This window comes from Limulus polyphemus, unplaced genomic scaffold (genome assembly GCF_000517525.1).
Source record: "Limulus polyphemus unplaced genomic scaffold, Limulus_polyphemus-2.1.2 Scaffold4511, whole genome shotgun sequence".
Classification (NCBI taxonomy): Eukaryota; Metazoa; Arthropoda; class Merostomata; order Xiphosura; family Limulidae; genus Limulus; species Limulus polyphemus.
In genome coordinates, this window is record NW_013670121.1 from 19,816 (window position 1) to 25,837 (window position 6,022).

Below are 6,022 nucleotides of genomic sequence, written 5' to 3' on the forward strand. Positions count from 1 at the left end.
GTTATTGTCTTCCCTAGTGTACTTCCATTCAGTCATGTATGTAGAAATGATACTAATAATAGCCTTCACTTTTCTGTATGGAATTAAAATTCTGTTTAGTCACTTGAATGTTCATAAAATTTATTGTGCATGTGTGTGTGATTATTACACACACACACACACACGGTTGCAAATTAGGCCTAGAAAGAAATGCTTTGTATACGGTTTCCCAACCGACTCTATGTAAAAATGCCCAACCCTAAAGTTTTTAACACCCCCCCCCCAAAAAAATAATCATCTCCCGACTGATCCTAATGTAAAACGCCCTTTGATATATATATTTATTTTCATTAAATTAAGGGGTGTTGCAAAATAAATCACACTTTCTTTCCCGAAAGCATAACAAAGTAAAATAAGATTTTAATTCAATCAAAAAAGTAATTCCAAGTATCAATATCAATTAATTGGCCCACCATTGTTCTCACGCACGAGTTTTAATCGATCTGCAAAAGATTTCAGCAATGCAACAAACATGTCTGTTTCTGTGGCTGTCTCTGTGAGCACATCAGTGAGAACACATATCAAGTTTTCACGTTTGTGACACAATTTCCAACATTTCTTCAGTGCATTGTTGAACGAAAACTCCAACATTTTCGGCGGGATTTAATTCTGGAGAGTTCCCAATCCATATTCCACCACTTTTTCACGGACCACTCTTTCAAATTCAACAATTCTGAAACTTTTGAGGCATTAATCTGATTTTTAAAATCTGGCATTGCGATGTGTCGATTGGAAGACTTGAATTCTCGGAGCATGTCTGCGACTTGTATCTGAGCCATCCCGAAGGCAGCACATGCGACACGAACCTGAGTTATAGTGAGCACCATGACTCAAAAGTTTTCGCAAAAAAATGAAATTCAAAGAGTCAAACCCCAAGAGTACATTGAAATAACGTTTTCTCACAAGTGATGATATTCGCGGTCCTAACAAGTTCGTCATTATTTCGGGGGGGGGGGGGGTGCGATTTATTTTGCAACACCCCTTAATGCACCAATCTGCTACCATATCGTGTAAGGTGAAGGTCATAAGAAACCACATCTCTGATTCGTTAGTTGGTGTAGTGTGTTAACGATCTCAGCCAGTTACAGCTGAGTTTATATTCATGCAATGTTAAAAGTTTTATCATGGCAGCTAGAATACCGGCTGTCGTATTTAGCAAATGCCCACGTTTCCCTAAAAAATACAGTTTTACAGTTTACTGGAACAGTCAAACACGTGTTAGAGACATACCATCATAAACTAGATTCAAATGATTACAAACACACATTAACATACGTTGATCTTGGCGAAGTATTAATGGACACTGAGACAGACCAATTAGTAGACACGTTCCGTGCCAAATCAATTGAATTTCACAGTAGGCGTTAACGAAAATGCAGAAATTGAAAGCACCAGGTTACAGTGAAAAATCCAATCAGCCCAATACTCCGCCTACTTACCCTATTTTCGAGGGCGTAAAAAATTTAAAAAAAATGCTTGCCTACTTACCTACCCCCTTTTTCCCCCGATAGGTAATGGGAAACAAAGCTTTCTTTTCTAGGCCTTAGCAATATCATAACTTTTTTTTTTTACAATTCCTGCAGCGCCATCTATTGACTTACCAAAAAATCACATGTACTTGAAATAGATTGACCCATTAAAAAACAAATGCAACAATTTTATTTCTCCAATATTATGTCAAGAGAAAGAAAGAATCCTACACAAAAAATATTTAAATTTACATTTTTACAAAATATAAGGTTTCTTAACTTGTTCACGATCAATCCAAGACTGTTTGTTTTATTGTTAACTTAAAAGTATAAAACTACTAAATGGCTTTTTGTTTGAAGCTACACGATGGGCTATCTGTGCACTGCCCATCACGGGTATCGCAGACACATAGCTGTGCCACTTTTGTTTTGAAATAATGTTGAAGAAAAGTTTCGAGCAAATTGAAAGCTTATTATCAAGAACAATAAACAATACATTAAAATAAAACAAAACATCAATTACAAGAATATACAAAAGTTACACACATGACTTTTCAACTATCTAAACTGGAAGCAAACAGCCTCCCAAACCATGTGAATGCTCTACAAGTTAGTAATGGATACAGAAACACTAAGCCTAACTTGTGTTTCCTACTCATTGTTGTTCTCCGTAACTCGTAATCCTTACCGTCTGTGCAGAAAAATAAAAATCCATTGTAATGCGAGTTATTTTGTGACTGTAAATCAAGAGTGAATATGTGAAAAAACAACAACAATCCTTCTGTCATATAACAAGTAATAAAAACATGCAAACACGCTCTCTCTAGTTCCATATATAATGCATTTTGTGACAAAAGAACTTGAAAGACGGTGTGTATAAAAATTGCTTTTTATTACTTTGTACCAACAACCACTAAGATCCTGACATTATTATTATAATAAATGCCTGTCGAACATACCTGACTTGCAGAAACGTAATACTGAATGTCTTATTACACAATTTAATAATTTCGTGTCCCCGCACCTCATCAATTGTCTACTACATCTAAAAGTTAACAGCCAGCACAATCCGTCCCTCTGGATAATACATCACAACATAACATTGTCGTCTTTGACAAATTACCTTGCAGCATGCCTGTATATTTACCTGTACGTAGCTTTATGGAAACAAAGGAACACTCTGAGCTGTGGCAACCGTTTATTTTATTCTACCCTGTAACGTTGTTGTTTCTTGAATTATAAAAATCCGAATTATAGATGTTTGAAACACCTTAATCGTTGACGATGGCAAAACATTTGTTACTATGTTAAACGTATAATAGTTTTTGTTTATTACTCATTCTAACCATTTTCAAACTTTGCCTCAAAGTGACATCCTCGTCATCAAATTCATTTACCATATTTCTGATATAAGTTAAACACAGATTGCCACACTAAAAAAATATTTAATTAAACCGCTTAAACTAGGCGAAATCAACAACATAACATAGAAACAAACGGATTTCAAGCCTTGCAAGCCCATTTGGCACTGTTGAAGAATCTCGTTCTAAATAGCCAATGATGTGGAATCTGAGGTTTTCGGTTTTGAATTTCGCGCAAAGCTACACGAGGGCTATCTGCGCTAGCCGTCCCTAATTTAGCAGTGTAAAACTAGAGGGAAGGCATCACCACCCACCGCCAACTCTTGGGCTACTCTTTTACCAACGAATAGTGGGATTGACCGTCACATTATAACGTCCCCACGGCTGAAAGGGCGATCAAGTTTGGTATGACGGGGATTCGAAACCGCGACCTTCAGATTACGAGTCGAGCGCCTTAACCACCTCGCCATGCTGGGCCTCCTGAAGCGGTAGCTGAATTAGCTAAAGCATCCTTCCCCTTGTTTTTTACTTCTTCAGAAAAGTTAGGAAGAATGTAGAATACTTTGTTTTCAAGACCAAATACTCTTCGTGAATTCTTCAAATCTCATGTCGTAATCATGGTAAAGAAGAGAAAAAAAATCATTTTCATCTAAAAATGTTCGGAGGTTCTAATATAAATAATGCAAATAATATAAATATAATATAATATAATATCTAATATAAATAATAATAACATTACGATGTTACAGTATCGAATTTTGAGTCGACTGAGAGTTTGTGAAATTCTCATGTGGTCTGACACATTAAACATTGAGACACCGAATCTGACACATTAAACATTGAGACACCGAATCAGACACATTAAACATTGAGACACCGAATCTGACACATTAAACATTGAGACACCAAATCAGACACATTAAACATTGAGACACCAAATCAGACACATTAAACATTGAGACACCGAATCTGACACATTAAACATTGAGACACCGAATCTGACACATTAAACATTGAGACACCGAATCTGACACATTAAACATTGAGACAACGAATCTGACACATTAAATATTGAGACACCGAAGAATAGAACTCAAACAATGCTTGACATTCGTCCACAAGTGAAAAACTATATTGTTACATTACCTCTATACTCCAAGATGCTATTTCACTTGCAGACTTAATCATTACCGGAGAAACTCGACATATATAGGTTCCAATAGAATAGAGCTGCTATACAGCTGAGAGAAACATTCCGATCTACACTGACTATAGCATGTAAAGCAGCATACTGACGGCTATCAGTTTGTTAAAAAACATCTTGAATGATTTAACTTTACCCAGTTGGCAGTATAATTTTACACTACAATTATAGGTATTGTGCCACGCCACCACCAGCAAGTGTAAGATACTCTAGACATGATCAACAATAGGTATGTGACATACTACCAGCTAGCGTATTATATCCTACAAATTACCAACGATGGATGTGTGACATACTACCAGCTAGTGTATTATATCCTACAAATTACCAACAATGGAAGTGTGACATACTACCAGCTAGTGTATTATATCCTACAAATCATCAACAATGGATGTGCGACATACTACCAGCTAGCGTATTATATCCTACAAATTATCAACAATGGATGTGCAACATACTACCAGCAAGTGTATTATATCCTACAAATTACCAACAATGGATGTGTGACATACTACCAGCTAGTGTATTATATCCTACAAATTACCAACAATGTATGTGTGACATACTACCAGCAAGTGTATTATATTCTTCAAATTACCAACAATGTATGTGTGACATACTACCAGCAAGTGTATTATATCCTACAAATTATCAACAATGGGTGTGTGACATACTACCAGCTAGTGTATTATACCATAAACACTAGCACATTGCCCGTCAAAAATGACGAGGCAAGTCCTACTACTTCCACCCCTTAGTATATCATACCCTCACATTCCATAGCTAACTGAGGTAAATAAATTTTGTAAAATCAAGCTTGACCAACAAAGAGACAGAAAAGTGCAGTCGAGTAGGTCAAACGTCAGTAAAATCTATTGAGAGTCAGTCAAAATTAAGATCATTCGTTAAATGAATTCGTGGCGTATTCATAGAATTATTGGTAAAAATCAGTTAGATTAACAACTTTTAATATATAGAAAAGCCCGTGCGTTTTGATAACAATACATTCCAACAATGGCTTTTATGTCATGTTGCTTAGCAACATAATATAACCTAATATTTTTGTTAGTCTATGTACTGAAAGTGCAAAATGAAATATATAGACAATAAAACTGGAAATATATTTGTTGACTAGCTGGAGTACCAGTCTCCTGGATGGAAGTCCTGTAAATTCATGATTAATGAAAGGTTTATCTTAGGACATAAAAAGTTGGGTTCCTAAATATGTAATTGTAAGTGTTAAAAACGCAAAAATGCCAATAAAAACTGCATATCACTAAATGGGAAACCACAAGTTTACATGTATCTCCGAGTGGACCCAACAAACCTTCATGCCAAATTTGGTGAAGATCCATCAACAGGGGGCGAAATAGTGGTAAAAAACGCAAAAACTGAAAATTTGTATGTATCTCCCCATGGACCCAATGAACACCCCCAAACCAAATTTGTTGAAGATCCATCTACGGTGGGCGAAGTAGTGGTCAAAAACGCCCTTAAAAACCACAAAACTGAAAATTTGTATTCCCCAGCATGGACCTAATGAACCTCCATACCAAATTTGGTGAAGATCCATTCACACCCTGAGAAGTAGTCACATGGACATACAACAGAGAGTACTATTATATTTATATAATTTCTTTATTTAGAGTCTCCATTGATTAAATGTGTTTTTTATATTAAAAACATTGGCGATATAATAAAAATGGATTAATTCAGAAACGATTAAAATTGAATCAATATTTTTACTTTCATGATAAATGTTACGCATTTGGCTCTAGGTTAGGTGATCCCACACTACGTCTTTACTTTCGGCTTATTATACCAACACTCACTACACTTATAAGGTTTCACGTCACACACACACTCACAGACACCATTTCACCCCTGTTTGTTAAATTGGTTTGGGCATTCTGAAAACGATCCACTCTTGTTGTAAAAATTCATTTTGT

The 6,022-nt window shown here is 35.8% G+C and overlaps 1 long non-coding RNA gene across 3 annotated transcripts in view; it reads right to left on the reverse strand.

Moving 5' to 3' along the window:
- Positions 1-6,022, reverse strand: part of LOC111088820 — a 27,929-nt gene that overhangs the window by 1,733 nt on the left and 20,174 nt on the right. The gene's annotated exons all lie outside the window — the stretch shown is intronic.